Consider the following 20,367-nt stretch of genomic DNA (forward strand, 5'->3'; position numbering starts at 1 on the left):
CAAGCCCCATCAGACAGCGAATCCGGCCTGGGTGACCTGTCCCAGCAGGCTGTCGTGGTCAACGAGCCATTCGAGATGACGTGCAGTCTCTCCATGAAAAGACTGCAGGTCACCTCGCATGGCCCGTTGACGCAACGCCACACCAGCCAGGACAGGCTCAACCCGGACCTGGATGGCCACGTCCGCAGGCAGAGGAAGGCCAGTTGACGTCAGCTCATCCCCTGCCTGAAAACGGGTCTGGACGTAGGCATCCCTGCTGGTGCAAGATGATGCAGGGACAGGATCGGGGACAGGATTGCACACAGGCACCTCTGCGGCCGCCTGTGCTGCCTCCTGTCCCTGGTCCTGGACTGCACCACTAGCACCAGTGGGATCCCCACCTCCAGACCCCGTCTCTGGTGCTTGCACGGCCTCCTCCTCCACCAAACCCCCCACAAACCTGGATGACTCCGTGCCATCTTCCCCTGTTGGGCCTGTGGGGTCCCAGCTGCCCCTTCTGCTGCCGAGGAGTCCAACTGCAACCTCCGCCTCTTGGACCTCCCCCCGGCAGCTGCGGCCTGGGACGCGGCACCGGACTCCTCACTCCCCGACGAGATGACAACACGGGAGGGGAGCCGGGCCTTGCGTCTCCGGCTGGCGGTCGGATCCCCGCCGCTGTGCTCCACAGCACCTTCTCCGCCCTCTTCATCAGTTGACGCTGCAGACAGGGAGAAACAAAACACAGGCATCAGGGCACTGTACAATGGACACATACACGCATGACAGTTGCACATGAGTGGCATTGGCAAACCTCAGACATGTCATCACAATCCCCAACACACATGTCATTGCAACTCGCACACATGAGCCATACCACAGCCATATCGCAACTGCCACCACCATCCATACACATACAACAGCATCAGCAGCCAAAGGGGAGCCAGACATCACCTGCAACACAGGAAGTGCACCACACATGTACACACACCACCACACTTGCATGCATGTCTACACCTCTGCCAAGTGTCGCACTGTTCAGACGGGCATCCATGTCACATCTGCCAATCAGGCTTCCACATCCCGCTGTCACATGCATCCATGTTGCATCACTGTTGCACCCTTGACAAATACACACACATGCACATGTACACAGTGCTCATACATGCAGCCAAAAACAACATACATGCCTGACATCACGGACATGTCTACTTACATACACATTCATCCAAACATGTGTGCACGCACAACTGCATTTGCCATGCAAGCCCACACACACAAGCACCATCCATGTCTCACACATTACAGCCCTCGCATGTGTCAGACCCACGGCCCTGTACACCCCCACCCATACTCGACCCCATACAAACAGATGTGCAGCCGGCACAATGCCGAATAATCACCACACGCACTGCTCACAATCAGGATGCATGTACACTCACCGCTCGACTCCAGACGGGTCTGCTTCTCTAGGACCTGGACGTGGAGCGCTGGGGATATGCGTTCCAGGACCCCCATCTGTTCTTCCGACAAGTGGCCCCGGCGCCCCTTGGCATCCGCTGCCTTCAAGAGGCGCCGGGCCTTGTTCAGGGTCCTGGACCTGAAGTCCTCCCAGCGCTTCCTGACATGTTGTAAGTCCCGGACTGCCACCCCCTCCGCGTTGATGGCAGTCACGATGTCAGTCCAGATCCGAGTCCGTCCTTCCTTGTCGGCGCGGGAACTTCCGAAGAGGGCATCATACTGCCCCAGGACTTGCTCCACCAGGACACCAACTTCAGTGGCACTGAAGCTGGTGCCCCTCTGCCTCTCTGGCGGGGGGTTGTCAGTGGTCACAGATGGTGTTTGCCCCGACATGACAACCCCAGAGCCAGGAGTGGGTGGGCAACTGGGTCCTGGGGCTGGGCTGTGGAGCGATGGAATTCCAGTCGGGAGCATTCGGTTCCAGCAGGGGTGGTCACAGCAACAGCACCCCTGGCTGATGTGCAGGCAGCAAATGGCAGTGCACGTGGGCAGCAGGCAGTCAGGCAGCAGCAGATGGCAGGTGGGAGCGTGCTCGGGGCTCTGGGGGGCAGTAGTTCGGCCTTCTGGGCAGGAGCGTGGTCTTCCGTGTGCTTACGCGTGGCCAGCTTGGTACGGAGTGATTTGGCACGTGAAAATCCTGCACGTCAGCGTGAAAACCGAGGAAAGGCCCTTAGCGCGTAAGCGCGTCAGCACGCATACACGATTCTATTGGACCAAAGGCCCTCAGCGCATAAGCGCGTCTGTGACGTGACACGCACGGGTGTTTCCCACACAGCACGTGATGACAGAGCACACGTGGGAAGACTGCACGTCAGTGTGTCATCGCGTGTGATTGGTGGAAATGGCCCTACACGCAGAAGTGACAAAGCGTGTAATTGGTGGAAATGGCCCTAGCGCGTACATGCCGCGTAAGTGACGCTGGACGTGTGGGCTTGTATAAAAGGTACGCGTAGAACACCATTTCCTTGTACGTGCTTTTCGTGGAGAGCGAGTGGGTGAATTCTGTACTTCTTGTCGTTTCACTCGCGATTTACTTCACGGCGTTTCAAGTTCGTATTCTCTGTTACCTCTGACAGCTTTTTCTCTTTTTTCTCTTTTACTGGTTTACCTGGGCCTGTTCCCTCAAACAGTGTTCCCTACTACTGTTGTCCTGTCTCCTCAGACAGGGTACAAATCTTCTTTTGGCGGGGGTGTTGCCAAACAAACACGCTCCTTTTTCACGCTCTTTTACCTGGCAGACGGTGAGTCACGCACGTATCTAACATCTGTGCTAGCCCCGTGTGTAGCCTACCCCTTCAGAGGTCATTCTAGGCTGCGTGTGACACGCATACGTTCATTCTTGTGTTACTGGGTGCCACAGCGTAGTGCAGGTTTTTCTTTCTGCACACGTGGTCTAGGAGGGGTTGCGTGCACGTCATCTCCCTTTTTTGGGGCTCCTGTGCGTAGCATGACTCATCATCTTTCCCCAGGGGTTACAATCAGCCTTGCAAGAGCACTAGGGTACAATTACCATCTGGTACCCAACCCCTTTGACCCCCAATTGCCCAGGACAATATTTCACACCCACTCCCATACGCACATTAACATCAGTGCCATGGCTGGGAGGCGAGGATTCCGTAAGGGTGGCAAAGGTGGAAGAGCCACAAGTGGTGGCCGTGGTGGATCCGGTAGGGGACGTGGTCGTTACTTGCAGGGTGAGCCTGTCCCCCCATGTGTGGAGGACCAGTCAAGGGCACCCATAATCCCCCCCCTCCTTCCCGTTGAGGCTGATGTGGCTGACACCATCCATGCTCAGCCCTTGTTGGACCAGCCCATTGTGGCACCAGACCTGGCTGACTCCATGGCTGACTTCCAGGTCAGCAGGCCTATGACACGTGCGCTGGTGCACGTTGATGTCACCATGCCACGTGCATCTGGGGCAGCAAGGTCATCTGCTGCACCAAGTAGGCAGGGCGGAGAGGCTGCAGGGGCAGCTGCGGCTCCATCCAACCCAGCCCTCACACACCCAGCCCGGACAGTGTCGGTCCTAGTCCATGCTTCTGACATTCCCCCTGACACCATCACACTAGAGCCAATGCCTGCACCAACTCCCATGCTGAGTGTGCAATCCCACACTCCTGATACAGAGTCCACCAGGGCTCCTGCCCCTAGTGTCCAGAGCAGCGCAGGACACTCAGGATCACCACCACCTTCCAAGCGGAAGAGGAAGAGTGCTCGTCCGGCACAGGCTGATGCCCCAGACACGGCTACACAGTCCGGCCCATCCAGGAAGCCCAGCTTCACGGATGACGAACTGAATGCACTTGTCGAGTATGTGTCCGCACATGACAACGAGATGGTCATTGTTGCAGGATCCAAGACCACACCTGCACAACGCCAGGCACACTGGCAGACCGTTGTGGACATCGTAAGTGCCCTTGGAATCGTGAGGCGCACAGCCAATGATTGCTATAAGCGCTGGAATGACCTAAAGCGCAGGGCAAAGAGTAAGCTGGCCTCAAGTCATGCCGCAACTCTAGTGACTGGAGGTGGGTCTCCAGTAGTAGACATGGAACTCACTCCACATGAGTCAGTCGCTGGGACCTACGTCACGGAGGAACAGATCCAAGGCGTGGGAGATTTGGCTGATAACGAGGCATTGTCCGGTGAGTGCACATGCATGTGTGTGTCATCCATGTGCATGGTGTGTGTGAGGGCTTCTGTTTGTGTGACAGGTGAGAGTGTGTGCGCCTGAGTCGTATGGGTCAGCCATGTGCTTCATGCAATACGTCCTGCGCAGCTGCATTTGGCCATAGCAGTATCCCTTCTGCCAACAGTAGACATCTAGCCCAACTGCACGCCAGTTGCCCTTGAAGTGTCACCTTGCCACAACATTGTTGCTTGATTTTTCACTGTTCATTTAGTCAGATTGTTTGCATTCCACCACTTTTACTAGGCATGTCGCAGTCCTGTAGTCACATGTCTGACATGGCTATGGTAAAGTGGAGTGACTTTGTTACCTGGATATCATTTGTTCAAACATGTCCCTGTGCAATTGCACCATTTCGGACTGGCAGCTCCAGGTGAAGAATCTGACCTGTTTGAATCAGAAAAGCTATTACATGCGGGAACTGGACTGAATGAATAGGTGCTGCCCTCCTCTCCATCTTCACTCAATAGCAATGGTACATGCCATCTGTGTGATGGCATGTGTGTTTCACCTGCCAATCACAGGGCAATGTGTGATGCCACTGCCAGGCAGCATGCAGAAAATGTGTTAATCTTCCATCTTGGTGTCATCAGTGTGTGCCATTTGCCTGCCCTTCATACGCAGTGAGGGTGCATGCATGGGAGGGTTTTAGTCATGTGGGACATGTGTCAAACAAGTACTGGTTCTCTTGCTTCTCAGCCCTCATTGTGTGCCATGGTGCTAATGCCTGTTTCCATTTCTTTGTTTCTATGTCTTTGCAGGGGAAGATGCACCTGATACTGCTGGGGTTGTGGAGATGGTGCAGACCCAGGAGGGGTCCGAGGGCCGACCAACCACCAGTGAGGGACGTGGTGTGGTGGTGGGTGAGAACCCACAAGTGCTGCAGGTCGTGCTCTCAAGGGGTGTCTCTGGCTGCACCTCCCCCGAGCTGTACTCAGGTGTTGATTCGGATGAGACCTACGTGCCGTCGCAGGTGAGTGTTCCAGGGAGGGATTCTGTTCTGTCTCACCCACCTGCACCAGGGTCAGAACCCTCAATGGGGATGTCAGTGTTGGCAGCTACGCCTTTGGTGGTTACGGATGCAGGGTCACACTCCGCGACATCTGATCCTGTTCCTGGGCCAGCAGATCAGAGGGGGAATGCAGTCCTGCAGCCTCAGGCAGTGCCGGCACAGCAAGGCGCAGTTCGCCTTGCCCCAGACAGGTGTGGTGCCCGCCGACGTGGTGGCTGTACGCCACCTGGCAATACCGCATGGGAGCAATCCATTTACGGTATGGCAACCCAACAGGCAGCATCATCCGAGATGATGGCTCAGGCCATGGATAGGGTGGCCACTTCCATTGTCCCCCCTGAAAGGCTGATGGAGCGACTAGAGCAGGCAACCGACTCCATCTGCCAGTCACACAGGGAGGACATGTTGGGGTCCAACAGGGACAGGCGGGCGGCACTGGCGACTCTGCAGGAGGCCATCTCCATTGAGTCCCAGGGCCACAGGGAAGCCCTGAGGCAGGAGCTCCTTCACCTCAGGACGACTCTTGTTGAGCTTGAGGCTTCAACACACCAAAGGACAGAACAGCAGCTGGAGCGTCTCACCCGTACGCTCTCAGCTGAGATGCAGGCAACGAGGGCGGAGGTCCGGGCATCCCGTGAGTTGTTGCATGGGGACCTCCGCACACTCATCCTCCAGAACCAGACCTACCACACCCGCATGCTTGCAGCCATGGAGGAGCAGACTAGGGCCTTGCGTGGGCTGCCTCCCATAGTGCAACCACCTCCAGATGCAGTTGCACAGGGTTATAATAGCGACAGCAGTGATACTCCCACAATAGGGTAGCCGTGTGGGCCATGAGCCCATGGAGGTGTTTTTTTTCCCCAGGATCCATGCAGGTGGGTTCTGGTGTGCATCCTGTCCTCGGACCTCCTGGGTGGCCTCCCCAACCCCCCCGGGCCCTTCAATGGCCATTTTTTATTTTTTTTTATTTTTATTTTTATTTTTATTTTTATTTATTTTATTCCCAATTTTTTTGGGACGATTTGTTGGCTTCCGTGGTTCCTGTGGGCATTCGCTGCATTGTGGCTGGGCACATGCAGGCTTGTAATGTATTTGGTTCAGATGCTTGGGTTTGAGTCACACACACCCCTCCTGCTTCCCGTTTCCATGGGCTTGCAAAGGGTGTGCCCAAGTGACAGTGAATTACACAGTGACGTTGGACTCCCATGAGCTGTGTGGGCAGTCTGTAGTCAATACTGTGTATACATTCCTAGTGCATATTGCTGTTGTGTTGTACACTGCATGTTGCATTGATGTGTAACTCATCTTCTGTGTCTACCTCCCAATTTGCAGGTCCCTTCCTCATGTCTACACAAGGACATCTAGTCTGGAGATGTGGTCCATGTTGGCAGCAGTGCACCTACAACTCTACATGGCGCCAACACTGCACAGTTGGTAGTGGCGGGAGTGCAGGCATTTCCAGGTGGTGAGACTACTAATATTTAACATTAGTGATGTCATGTTAATGGTAGTACGTGCTCAAGTTTGTTGTTGGTCCGGCATTACTGTGAGAATTTCAGGTGTTGCAAGTTTCTAATAGGGACACTGTACATTGTGACACTAGTGTCATGTTGTGGGGATTACTTTGTTTACCTGCAAATAGCATGACATGGCACGGTGTGTGGTGTGGCGGTGCTGGGGTTGGGTTGGCTGACATGGCACTGTCCTCTTGTTGCATTTTGCAAGTGGGTATTCATTTTAGCTGCTTGAATGTGTAACTTCACAAAACTGCATTGGTGGTGTCTGTGTGGGTAGGGATGCACACATTGTGACACTTCCAGGTGAACAATCTCAGGCTGATATGGTTTTCACAGTTCTTTCTCCAGACATTCAGGATCAGTGTCAGGTTGAGTCATCATTGATTGTCAGATGGAATGTGCCAGGGCAGTGTGCACTCCACAGGGGTGTGATTTCTATGTGAAGTAATTAGCCACTAGCTGTGTACGGGCTGCCTCCCCCCGTGCCCTTTCCCCTCCCATGCGCAGCGGCTGTGCATGTGGTTGGGGATGGGGGGGCACCACCATGTCCATGGCCAGGCCCCGGCGTGTTGCAACGTTGTGCAGGACACATGCTGCCACTATGATCCTGCACACTACTGGGGGAGCGTACAACAGCTGCCCGCCAGAACGGTCAATGGAGCGAAAGCGTGACTTCAGCACTCTTAATGTGCGCTCCACTATGCCCCGGGTTGTAATGTGGGCTGCGTTATATCTTACCTGGGGTGGCGTGGTGGGGTTCCGAATTGGCGTCATCATGTGGGGGCTGAGAGGGTAGGCACTGTCCCCTGTGGAGGTGGTGATTGGTATCATTGGTGGGGTTGTGACCTTGCTCAGTATCTGACATGCATGCATGTGCAGTGGCATTCATACTCACCAAGCAGCCATGTATCGCCATGCCGCCCAGCTTCCAGGTCCCGGCTTAGGGTGGACATTCGGTAAATGAAGCTGTCGTGGGTTGACCCGGGATAGTTGGCATATACTGAGGTGATGATTCCCTTGGCATTACATACTACCTGCACGTTGATGGAATGCCAGTGCTTGCGGTTCCTATAGATGTGCTCAGATGCCCTGGGGGGACGTAGAGCCACATGGGTGCAGTCGATGGCACCTAGCACTTTGGGGAATCGTGCCACAGCGTAGAAATCCAGGGCGGCAGCATGCCTTTCTGCAGGTGTTCTGGGCAGGTATATGTGCCTGCGGACTGATGGGCGTGCAGTGATGATGTTCAAGACCTGGTGTAGGCAGCGTGACTGGGTGGCCTGTGATACACCACCCACAATGGCACTTGTCCGCTGAAATGATCCAGTGGCTAAGAAGTGCAGTACATTGAGGACCTTCTCCAGGGGGCTGAGTGCTTGGGAGCACAGGGTGGGTGATGTGAGGTCATCCTCCCACTCACTCACCAGGTCCAGTATGATGTGTGGTGGAAACCTGTACCTCCCATGCACCTGGTCATCAGGCATCCCGAAAAGGCTGGTTCTGGGTGTGAATATTCTGGTCCTGACTATCCTCCTCCTCCTCCTTTGGTAGGCCACGCCCACTGCTGCTAGGAACGGTATGTTCATCCTGGGTCTGAGCTTGTTATTTTTTTAGCGCGCAAATTAATGCGTTGCGCGTGTTGTAGGCGAGCGTGTGACCCGCGCCCCCCTGAAATCCAGTACCCAGTCCAATAGCGTGTGGAAATTCCCGCGCACACCGGGATACAGGTGCGCTGACGTACTTGCGTGTGTAAGTGTCCGCGCACACCTGATATACACGTACATAGGCCAATCGCGTGTACGCGCACTTTTGTCCAATTACACGCGATGACACCCTGACGTGCTGTCCAATTACACGCGATGAGACTCTGACGTGCTGTCCAATTACACGCGATGACACTCTGACGTGCAGTCTTCCCACGTGTGCTCTGTCATCACGTGCTGTGTGGAAAACACCCGTGCGTGTCACGTCACAGACGTGCTTACGCGCTGAGGGCCTTTGGTCCAATAGAATCGCGTATGCGTGCTGACGCACTTACGCGCTAAGGTCCTTTCCTCGGTTTTCACGCTGACGTGCAGGATTTTCACGTGCCAAATCACTCCGTACCAAGCTGGCCACGCGTAAGCACACGGAAGATCACGCTCCTGCCCAGAAGGCCGAACTACTGCCCCCCAGAGCCCCGAGCACGCTCCCACCTGCCATCTGCTGCTGCCTGACTGCCTGCTGCCCACGTGCACTGCCATTTGCTGCCTGCACATCAGCCAGGGGTGCTGTTGCTGTGACCACCCCTGCTGGAACCGAAGACTCCCGACTGGAATACCATCGCTCCACAGCCCAGCCCCAGGACCCAGTTGCCCACCCACTCCTGCCTCTGGGGTTGTCATGTCGGGGCAAACACCATCTGTGACCACTGATAACCCCCGGCCAGAGAGGCAGAGGGGCACCAGCTTCAGTGCCACCGAAGTTGGTGTCCTGGTGGAGCAAGTCCTGGGGCAGTATGATGCCCTCTTTGGAAGTTCCCGCGCCGACAAGGAAGGACGGACTCGGATCTGGACTGACATCGTGACTGCCATCAACGCGGAGGGGGTGGCAGTCCAGGACTTACAACATGTCAGGAAGCGCTGGGAGGACTTCAGGTCCAGGACCCTGAACAAGGCCCGGCGCCTCTTGAAGGCAGCGGATGCCAAGGGGCGCCGGGGCCACTTGTCGGAAGAACAGATGGGGCTCCTGGAACGCATATCCCCAGCGCTCCACGTCCAGGTCCTAGAGAAGCAGACCCGTCTGGAGTCGAGCGGTGAGTGTACATGCATCCTGATTGTGAGCAGTGCGTGTGGTGATTATTCGGCATTGTGCCGGTTGCACATCTGTATGTATGGGGTCGAGTATGGGTGGGGGTGTACAGGGCCGTGGGTCTGACACATGCGAGGGCTGTAATATGTGAGACATGGATGGTGCTTGTGTGTGTGGGCTTGCATGGCAAATGCAGTTGTGCGTGCACACATGTTTGGATGAATGTGTATGTAAGTAGACATGTCCGTGATGTCAGGCATGTATGTTGTTTTCGGCTGCATGTATGAGCACTGTGTACATGTGCATGTGTGTGTATTTGTCAAGGGTGCAACAGTGATGCTACATGGATGCATGTGACAGCGGGATGTGGAAGCCTGATTGGCAGATGTGACATGGATGCCCGTCTGACCAGTGCGACACTTGGCAGAGGTGTAGACATGCATGCAAGTGTGGTGGTGTGTGTACATGTGTGGTGCACTTCCTGTGTTGCATGTGATGTCTGGCTCCCCTTTGGCTGCTGATGCTGTTGTATGTGTATGGATGGTGGTGGCAGTTGCAATATGGCTGTGGTATGGCTCATGTGTGCGAGTTGCAATGATATGTGTGTTGGGGATTGTGATGACATGTATGAGGTTTGCCAATGCCACTCATGTGCAACTGTCATGCGTGTATGTGTCCATTGTACAGTGCCCTGATGCCTGTGTTTTGTTTCTCCCTGTCTGCAGCGTCAACTGATGAAGAGGGCGGAGAAGGTGCTGTGGAGCACAGCGGCGGGGATCCAACCGCCAGCCGGAGACGCAAGGCCCGGCTCCCCTCCCGTGTTGTCATCTCGTCGGGGAGTGAGGAGTCCGGTGCCGCGTCCCAGGCCGCAGCTGCCGGGAGGAGGTCCAAGAGACGGAGGTTGCAGTTGGACTCCTCGGCAGCAGAAGGGGCAGCTGGGACCCCACAGGGCCCAACAGGGGAAGGTGGAACGGAGTCATCCAGGTTGGTGGGGGGTTTGGTGGAGGAGGGGGCCGTGCAAGCACCAGAGACGGGGTCTGGAGGTGGGGATCCCACTGGTGCTAGTGGTGCAGTCCAGGACCAGGGACAGGAGGCAGCACAGGCGGCCGCGGAGGTGCCTGTGTGCAATCCTGTCCCCGATCCTGTCCCTGCATCATCTTGCACCAGCAGGGATGCCTACGTCCAGACCCGTTTTCAGGCAGGGGATGAGCTGACGTCAACTGGCCTTCCTCTGCCTGCGGACGTGGCCATCCAGGTCCGGGTTGAGCCTGTCCTGGCTGGTGTGGCGTTGCGTCAACGGGCCATGCGAGGTGACCTGCAGTCTTTTCATGGAGAGACTGCATGTCATCTCGAATGGCTCGTTGACCACGTCAGCCTGCTGGGACAGGTCACCCAGGCCGGATTCCTCCGTCTGATGGGGCTTGCTCCGACCCCCTCCTCAACTGGACCCCCTACGCGCCAGTCGTCCTCTGTGCCATCTTCCCACCCATCAGTCACCTGGGTGCCCTGTGGAGCTGCCTCTGACGGTGCGGCCAGGCTGGTGGAGGAGGCATCCCTGCCACAGACGGGAGTCGGAGGTCCAGCAGGGGTGGCCACATCAACAAGTGCACCCCAGCCGGCGGAGGATGTGCAGGCAGCAGGAGGCAGTGCACGGGCAGAGGCAGAGCAGCAGCAGCAGCAACATGGTGGGAGACATGAAGGCTCGGGGCTTTCGACATCTTAGGGGCAGGCATCGGCCGGAGGGCAGGGGGACCCAGGACAGAGAGTGTCTTCCGTGTGGCTGCGGTTGGGCCACGCCATAGGTGCGGAGCGGCGAAGGGCGGAAGAGGCGCGGCTCACAATGGTCAGGGCGGAGAACTCCATGCGGAGGGCCCTGACGCGGGCCGAGTGCCTCGAGGCAATCCGCAGGGGGTTGGAGGAGGACACGGCGTCGTCCCTGCGGACCCTCGGGGCCATGGATCTGGACCGCCTCCGGGACATCGAACAGGAGTTCGATGATGCCCTGGCCCGGGACACCACGGAGTGAGCCGCTGGACTTGCCCGCCGCCTTTGTATATAGTTCTTTAGTTTTAGGTTTCCTTTCTTTCTTATTATGATTTGGAGTCGACGGACACTGCTCCACTTTTTGTATGTAGTTGATTTTTAGGTAGGTTTTTTAGTAGGTTTCCTTTGTTCAGTTGGGCTCATGGACCCTTGTTAGTTTTGTACATAGTTCTTTTTTGCATGGAGATTTTTTTACATTTGACTTTGGATATAATTTTTTTTGATTCTGATTTGCAGTTTTGTGTTTTTATACGGACATGCAGCATTTTTTTCTCATTCACATTGTAGTTTGTTTTCTTTCTTTAGCATTCTTTATTTTTTTCAATACAATTTTGTTAGCATACTTCACTGTGTGGTATCATCTCATTGGTTTCATGCATGTCATGTTGTGTGTTTTCCCATTCAATTGCAACCATTGTGTGTGACGGACATGGGTTCATTAGCTTAATGAACATTGGGGGTGTAACATGTGATTTCCATTTCTATGTGGGTGAATGGGTTACTTGGTAGGGCTTTTTGGCTGTGGAGGCTGACCATTACGCACATGATTGGGGATTGTGAGGACCTGGTGGGGGCTGGCCATGGTGGCAGGGGGGTGGGGGTGGTGGGAGACATGAGTGGGGGCCTGGTGGAGGCTGCCCCTGGATGCTGGGGGGTGGGGGTGCTGGGTGACATGGGTGGGGGCCTGGTGGAGGCTGCCCCTGCACTGCTGGGGGGTGGGGGTGGTGGGAGACATGAGTGGGGGCCTGGTGGAGTCTGCCCATGGTGGCAGGGGGTTGGGGGTGGTGGGAGACATGAGTGGGGGCCTGGTGGAGGCTGCCCCTGCACTGCTGGGGGGTGGGGGTGGTGGGAGACATGAGTGGGGGCCTGGTGGAGGGTGACCCTGGATGCTGGGGGGTGGGGGTGGTGGTAGACATGAGTGGGGTCCTGGTGGAGGCTGCCCCTGCACTGCTGGGGGGTGGGGGTGGTGGGAGACATGAGTGGGGTCGTGGTGGAGGCTGCCCCTGCACTGCTGGGGGGTGGGGGTGGTGGGAGACATGAGTGGGGGCCTGGTGGAGGCTGCCCCTGCACTGCTGGGGTGTGGGGGTGGTGGGAGACATGAGTGGGGGCCTGGTGGAGGGTGACCCTGGATGCTGGGGGGTGGGGGTGGTGGGAGACATGAGTGGGGGCCTGGTGGAGGCTGTCCCTGGTGGCTGGGGGGTGGGGGTGGTGGGAGACATGAGTGGGGGCCTGGTGGAGGCTGCCCCTGCACTGCTGAGGGGTGGGGGTGGTGGGAGACATGAGTGGGGGCCTGGTGGAGGCTGCCCCGGCACTGCTGGGGTGTGGGGGTGGTGGGAGACATGAGTGGGGGCCTGGTGGAGGGTGACCCTGGATGCTGGGGGGTGGGGGTGGTGGGAGACATGAGTGGGGGCCTTGTGGAGGCTGCCCCTGGTGGCTGGGGGGTGGGGGTGGTGGGAGACATGAGTGGGGGTCTGGTGGAGGGTGACCCTGGATGCTGGGGTGTGGGGGTGGTGGGAGACATGAGTGGGGGCCTGGTGGAGGCTGCCCCTGCACTGCTGGGGGGTGGGGGTGGTGGGAGACATGAGTGGGGGCCTGGTGGAAGGTGACCCTGGATGCTGGGGGGTGGGGGTGGTGGTAGACATGAGTGGGGTCCTGGTGGAGGCTGCCCCTGCACTGCTGGGGGGTGGGGGTGGTGGGAGACATGAGTGGGGTCCTGGTGGAGGCTGCCCCTGCACTGCTGGGGGGTGGGGGTGGTGGGAGACATGAGTGGGGGCCTGGTGGAGGCTGCCCCTGCACTGCTGGGGTGTGGGGGTGGTGGGAGACATGAGTGGGGGCCTGGTGGAGGGTGACCCTTGATGCTGGGGGGTGGGGGTGGTGGGAGACATGAGTGGGGGCCTGGTGGAGGCTGCCCCTGGTGGCTGGGGGGTGGGGGTGGTGGGAGACATGAGTGGGGTCCTGGTGGAGGCTGCCCCTGCACTGCTGGGGGGTGGGGGTGGTGGGAGACATGAGTGGGGGCCTGGTGGAGGCTGCCCCTGCACTGCTGGGGTGTGGGGGTGGTGGGAGACATGAGTGGGGGCCTGGTGGAGGGTGACCCTGGATGCTGGGGGGTGGGGGTGGTGGGAGACATGAGTGGGGGCCTGGTGGAGGCTGCGCCTGGTGGCTGGGGGGTGGGGGTGGTGGGAGACATGAGTGGGGGCCTGGTGGAGGGTGACCCTGGATGCTGGGGGGTGGGGGTGGTGGGAGACATGAGTGGGGGCCTGGTGGAGTCTGCCCATGGTGGCAGGGGGTGGGGGTGGTGGGAGACATGAGTGGGGGCCTGGTGGAGGCTGCCCCTGCACTGCTGGGGGGTGGGGGTGGTGGGAGACATGAGTGGGGGCCTGGTGGAGGGTGACCCTGGATGCTGGGGGGTGGGGGTGGTGGTAGACATGAGTGGGGTCCTGGTGGAGGCTGCCCCTGCACTGCTGGGGGGTGGGGGTGGTGGGAGACATGAGTGGGGTCCTGGTGGAGGCTGCCCCTGCACTGCTGGGGGGTGGGGGTGGTGGGAGACATGAGTGGGGGCCTGGTGGAGTCTGCCCATGGTGGCAGGGGGGTGGGGTGGTGGGAGACATGAGTGGGGGCCTGGTGGAGGGTGACCCTGGATGCTGGGGGGTGGGGGTGGTGGGAGACATGAGTGGAGGCCTGGTGGAGGCTGCCCCTGGTGGCTGGGGGGTGGGGGTGGTGGGAGACATGAGCTGGGTCCTGGTGGAGGCTGCCCCTGCACTGCTGGGGGGTGGGGGTGGTGGGAGACATGAGTGGGGGCCTGGTGGAGGCTTCCCCTGCACTGCTGGGGTGTGGGGGTGGTGGGAGACATGAGTGGGGGCCTGGTGGAGGGTGACCCTGGATGCTGGGGGGTGGGGGTGGTGGGAGACATGAGTGGGGGCCTGGTGGAGGCTGCCCCTGGTGGCTGGGGGGTGGGGGTGGTGGGAGACATGAGTGGGGGCCTGATGGAGGGTGACCCTGGATGCTGGGGGGTGGGGGTGGTGGGAGACATGAGTGGGGGCCTGGTGGAGTCTGCCCATGGTGGCAAGGGGGTGGGGGTGGTGGGAGACATGAGTGGGGGCCTGGTGGAGGCTGCCCCTGCACTGCTGGGGGGTGGGGGTGGTGGGAGACATGAGTGGGGGCCTGGTGGAGGGTGACCCTGGATGCTGGGGGGTGGGGGTGGTGGTAGACATGAGTGGGGTCCTGGTGGAGGCTGCCCCTGCACTGCTGGGGGGTGGGGGTGGTGGGAGACATGATTGGGGTCCTGGTGGAGGCTGCCCCTGCACTGCTGGGGGGTGGGGGTGGTGGGAGACATGAGTGGCGGCCTGGTGGAGGGTGACCCTGGATGCTGGGGGGTGGGGGTGGTGGGAGACATGAGTGGGGGCCTGGTGGAGGGTGACCCTGGATGCTGGGGGGTGGGGGTGGTGGGAGACATGAGTGGGGGCCTGGTGGAGGCTGCCCCTGGTGGCTGGGGGGTGGGGGTGGTGGGAGACATGAGTGGGGGCCTGGTGGAGGGTGACCCTGGATGCTGGGGGGTGGGGGTGGTGGGAGACATGAGTGGGGGCCTGGTGGAGTCTGCCCATGGTGGCAGGGGGGTGGGGGTGGTGGGAGACATGAGTGGGGGCCTGGTGGAGGCTGCCCCTGCACTGCTGGGGGGTGGGGGTGGTGGGAGACATGAGTGGGGGCCTGGTGGAGGGTGACCCTGGATGCTGGGGGGTGGGGGTGGTGGTAGACATGAGTGGGGTCCTGGTGGAGGCTGCCCCTGCACTGCTGGGGGGTGGGGGTGGTGGGAGACATGAGTGGGGTCCTGGTGGAGGCTGCCCCTGCACTGCTGGGGGGTGGGGGTGGTGGGAGACATGAGTGGGGGCCTGGTGGAGTCTGCCCATGGTGGCAGGGGGGTGGGGGTGGTGGGAGACATGAGTGGGGGCCTGGTGGAGGGTGACCCTGGATGCTGGGGGGTGGGGGTGGTGGGAGACATGAGTGGAGGCCTGGTGGAGGCTGCCCCTGGTGGCTGGGGGGTGGGGGTGGTGGGAGACATGAGTGGGGGCCTGGTGGAGGGTGACCCTGGATGCTGGGGGGTGGGGGTGGTGGGAGACATGAGTGGAGGCCTGGTGGAGGCTGCCCCTGGTGGCTGGGGGGTGGGGGTGGTGGGAGACATGAGTGGGGTCCTGGTGGAGGCTGCCCCTGCACTGCTGGGGGGTGGGGGTGGTGGGAGACATGAGTGGCGGCCTGGTGGAGGGTGACCCTGGATGCTGGGGGGTGGGGGTGGTGGGAGACATGAGTGGGGGCCTGGTGGAGGGTGACCCTGGATGCTGGGGAGTGGGGGTGGTGGGAGACATGAGTGGGGGCCTGGTGGAGGCTGCCCCTGGTGGCTGGGGGGTGGGGGTGGTGGGAGACATGAGTGGGGGCCTGGTGGAGGGTGACCCTGGATGCTGGGGGGTGGGGGTGGTGGGAGACATGAGTGGGGGCCTGGTGGAGTCTGCCCATGGTGGCAGGGGGGTGGGGGTGGTGGGAGACATGAGTGGGGGCCTGGTGGAGGCTGCCCCTGCACTGCTGGGGGGTGGGGGTGGTGGGAGACATGAGTGGGGGCCTGGTGGAGGGTGACCCTGGATGCTGGGGGGTGGGGGTGGTGGTAGACATGAGTGGGGTCCTGGTGGAGGCTGCCCCTGCACTGCTGGGGGGTGGGGGTGGTGGGAGACATGAGTGGGGTCCTGGTGGAGGCTGCCCCTGCACTGCTGGGGGGTGGGGGTGGTGGGAGACATGAGTGGGGGCCTGGTGGAGGCTGCCCCCGCACTGCTGGGGTGTGGGGGTGGCGGGAGACATGAGTGGGGGCCTGGTGGAGGGTGACCCTGGATGCTGGGGGGTGGGGGGGTGGGAGACATGAGTGGGGGCCTGGTGGAGGCTGCCCCTGGTGGCTGGGGGGTGGGGGTGGTGGGAGACATGAGTGGGGGCCTGGTGGAGGGTGACCCTGGATGCTGGGGGGTGGGGGTGGTGGGAGACATGAGTGTGGGCCTGGTGGAGTCTGCCCATGGTGGCAGGGGGGTGGGGGTGGTGGGAGACATGAGTGGGGGCCTGGTGGAGGCTGCCCCTGCACTGCTGGTGGGTGGGGGTGGTGGGAGACATGAGTGGGGGCCTGGTGGAGGGTGACCCTGGATGCTGGGGGGTGGGGGTGGTGGTAGACATGAGTGGGGGCCTGGTGGTGGCTGCCCCTGCACTGCTGGGGGGTGGGGGTGGTGGGAGACATGAGTGGGGGCCTGGTGGAGGCTGCCCCTGCACTGCTGGGGGGTGGGGGTGGTGGGAGACATGAGTGGGGGCCTGGTGGAGGCTGCCCCTGCACTGCTGGGGGGTGGGGGTGGTGGGAGACATGGGTGGGGGCCTGGTGGAGGCTGCCCCTGCACTGCTGGGGGGTGGGGGTGGTGGGAGACATGAGTGGGGGCCTGGTGGAGACTGCCCCTGGTGGCTGGGGGGTGGGGGTGGTGGGAGACATGGGTGGGGGCCTGGTGGAGGCTGCCCCTGCACTGCTGGGGGGTGGGGGTGGTGGGAGACATGGGTGGGGGCCTGGTGGAGGGTGACCCTGGATGCTGGGGGGTGGGGGTGGTGGTAGACATGAGTGGGGGCCTGGTGGAGGCTGCCCCTGCACTGCTGGGGGGTGGGGGTGGTGGGAGACATGAGTGGGGGCCTGGTGGAGGCTGCCCCTGCACTGCTGGGGTGTGGGGGTGGTGGGAGACATGAGTGGGGGCCTGGTGGAGGGTGACCCTGGATGCTGGGGGGTGGGGGTGGTGGGAGACATGAGTGGGGGCCCTGGTGGAGGCTGCCCCTGCACTGCTGGGGGGTGGGGGTGGTGGGAGACATGAGTGGCGGCCTGGTGGAGGGTGACCCTGGATGCTGGGGGGTGGGGGTGGTGGGAGACATGAGTGGGGGCCTGGTGGAGGGTGACCCTGGATGCTGGGGGGTGGGGGTGGTGGTAGACATGAGTGGGGGCCTGGTGGAGGCTGCCCCTGCACTGCTGGGGGGTGGGGGTGGTGGGAGACATGTGTGGGGGCCTGGTGGAGGCTGCCCCTGCACTGCTGGGGTGTGGGGGTGGTGGGAGACATGAGTGGGGGCCTGGTGGAGGGTGACCCTGGATGCTGGGGGGTGGGGGTGGTGGGAGACATGAGTGGGGGCCTGGTGGAGGGTGACCCTGGATGCTGGGGGCTGGGGGTGGTGGGAGACATGAGTGGGGGCCCTGGTGGAGGCTGCCCCTGCACTGCTGGGGGGTGGGGGTGGTGGGAGACATGAGTGGGGGCCTGGTGGAGGCTGCCCCTGCATTGCTGGGGGGTGGGGGTGGTGGGAGACATGAGTGGGGGCCTGGTGGAGGCTGCCCCTGCACTGCTGGGGTGTGGGGGTGGTGGGAGACATGAGTGGGGGCCTGGTGGAGGGTGACCCTGGATGCTGGGGGGTGGGGGTGGTGGGAGACATGAGTGGGGGCCCTGGTGGAGGCTGCCCCTGCACTGCTGGGGGGTGGGGGTGGTGGGAGACATGAGTGGGGGCCTGGTGGAGGCTGCCCCTGCACTGCTGGGGGGTGGGGGTGGTGGGAGACATGAGTGGGGGCCTGATGGAGGCTGCCCCTGCTGGCTGGGGGGTGGGGGTGGTGGGAGACATGCGTGGGTGCCTGGTGGAGGGTGACCCTGGATGCTGGGGGGTGGGGGTGGTGGGAGACATGAGTGGGGGCCTGGTGGAGGCTGCCCCTGGTGGCTGGGGGGTGGGGGTGGTGGGAGACATGGGTGGGAGTCTGGTGTGGGCTGCCCCTGGGGGGTGGGGGTGGTGGGAGACATGAGTGGGGGCCTGGTGGAGGCTGCCCCTGCACTGCTGGGGGGTGGGGGTGGTGGGAGACATGCATTGTTGATCAGTAGTGCAAGGTGACATGTGGGTTGGCTGGGGGGCATGCCCATGGTGGATGGGCTGCCTGCGGGACATGAGCAGGGGTGCAGGGTAGTCCCCCGTGGTGTGGGCTGCCTGCAGGGGCCGTGGAGGTTGTGGAGCGTACACCTGGGAGGACCCACACGGCCAATTCACGTGTAGTACTCCCCAGAACCCCTGAAATACACATTCCCTGCTGGTATCGCGTGTGCAACTTCCCGCGCACCCCTGAAATACACGTACCCTGCTCGCACTGGGACAATCGCGTGTGGAACTTCCCGCGCACCCCTGAAATACACGTACCCTGCTCGCACTGGGACTATCGTGTGTGGAACTTCCCGCGCACCCCTGAAATACACGTACCCTGCTCGCACTGGGACTATCGCGTGTGGAACTTCCCGCGCACCCCTGTAATACACGTACCCTGCTCGCACTGGGACTATCGCGTGTGGAACTTCCCGCGCACACCTGAAATACACGTACCCTGCTCGCACTGAGACCATCACGTGTGGAACTTCCCGCGCAACCCTGAAATACACGTAGCCTGCTCGCACTGGGCCAATCGCGTGTGGAACTTCCCGCGCACCCCTGAAATACACGTACCCTGATGAAATCGCGTGTGGAACTTCCCGCGCACCCATGGAATACACGTACCCTGCTCGCACTGGCCCATTTGCGTGTGGAACTTCCCGCGCACCCCTGAAATGCACGTACCCTGCAGTAATCGCGTGTGGAACTTGCCGCGCACCCCTGAAATACACGTACCCTGCTGAAATCGCTTGTGGAACTTCCCGCGCACCCCTGAAATTCACGTACCCTGCTTGCACGGGGCCAGCCGCGTGTGGAACTTCCCGCGCACCCCTGCAATACGCGTTCCCCGCTTGGCGTTTGCTGTTTGCCAGCCCGGTGAACTGGTCCAGGGTTAGCGCATCCCTTTGCGATGATTTAGCGATTTGGATGGCTTTTCCTTGCGCGAGGGCGTTCTTCGGGGCGTTACTGGCGCTGCTGCACGGTCGCTGCGATTCTCTGCGCCACGGCTGGTTTGGAAGCCTGAAATCCATGAATACGCTGTGCGCGGAAATCGGTTTTAGCGCACGTGCCTGGCGCAGTCAATCGCACGCGGACACTCTGCGCCAGCCGCTTGCGACACTTTTCTGCGAAATTCTATGAATTACCCTGTTAGTTCCTACTGCAATAACAAGACCGTCAAATGGTCTCCCTCGTTCCGCCTTGGAAGCTAATTCTTGGTATATATGAAAACCATCAAGGACCAAGGGACAATCTAGCCATGTCTCCTGCAGCATAAAAATGTCAGATGTTATAAGCAATTGCAATGATCCAGTGTTATTCAACAGATGTCTATGCCCCCGCGTGTTCCAGCAAACTAACTTCAACGGTCAGGTGGTAGCCTTTGTGATATAATGTTTTGCTGTGCAATTCAATGCTTCCCATGGAAGGGCAGCATTGTTTAAAACACTCTGGACATTGCTCTGGCTAGGATTAAGGCAGATCTGTATGTTTCTCAACATGCAGGCCCTCTTAGTAGTAGTAATCATAATAATGGTCTCCAATATATACCTATCCCATGCCAAGGCTTAACTCTTGTCCCACTGTCACCCTAAGAGCAAGTTTTAATAGTTCAGAAGCATTTTCACGCAATATGTCTGTTGAGATTTTATTTGTAAACCTCAGCAGTGCACAATGTATAGGGCTATCCACCCTGGCTAACTGAATCTGTGCAATGTCCTTTGTAGTAATTAATGAGAGCCAGGGCATATTAGCCCATAATTGGAACATGTAGATATGTTCAAAAATGGGCTTTCCTCTGTGGTAGAGTTTTCGTCCAATCTGACCCATAGCTCAGATGATGAATTTATGTTATCTGTAGAATTATATTCACC

This window comes from Ambystoma mexicanum, chromosome 1q (assembly GCF_040938575.1).
Source record: "Ambystoma mexicanum isolate Mex_15411 chromosome 1q, UKY_AmexF1_1, whole genome shotgun sequence".
Lineage (NCBI taxonomy): Eukaryota > Metazoa > Chordata > Amphibia > Caudata > Ambystomatidae > Ambystoma > Ambystoma mexicanum.